We start from the raw sequence: 434 nt of genomic DNA, 5'->3' as shown, positions 1-434 counted from the left end.
GTGTGTGTGTGTGTGTGTGCAGAGATCGTATCCAGACTGGGCTCTGTGTTGTACGTGGAGAACCGAACATGTTGAGTCGTGCAGAATAAGACAAACAGGTTCCTAACACTGTAACGCTCTGTGAGGGAACATACAGGTGTTTGTTGTTCTAAGACTTAACACTGTCAGACAGCTCCTGAATACCTGTGTGTGTGTGTGTGTGTGTGTGTGTGTGTGTCAGATGAGGCTGAATGAATCAAATCTATTCACTCTGTAAATGAGTTCTGTTGGTCATGTTCATGAAGAGAAGTTTGGTAAAACCAGACTTATCAAGTGAACTCATAGTGAGGAATCTGGTTCCTTTTGTTACTTGTACTTCTACAGCTACTGAGACAGAAAATAATTAAATCAATTAAAGACAAGAAAATAAGACAAACAGAGGGAAAGAAAGAGAA

At 40.6% G+C, this 434-nt stretch overlaps 1 protein-coding gene across 4 annotated transcripts in view; it reads left to right on the top strand.

Moving 5' to 3' along the window:
• Positions 1 to 434, top strand: part of maml1 (mastermind-like transcriptional coactivator 1) — a 23028-nt gene that overhangs the window by 17254 nt on the left and 5340 nt on the right. The gene's annotated exons all lie outside the window — the stretch shown is intronic.

Source organism: Seriola lalandi, unplaced genomic scaffold (assembly GCF_002814215.2).
Source record: "Seriola lalandi dorsalis isolate HSWRI2012SDOR001 ecotype SW California unplaced genomic scaffold, Sedor1 jcf7180002054907, whole genome shotgun sequence".
NCBI classification, from domain to species: Eukaryota; Metazoa; Chordata; class Actinopteri; order Carangiformes; family Carangidae; genus Seriola; species Seriola lalandi.
This window is presented reverse-complemented; position numbering and strand designations above follow the sequence as displayed.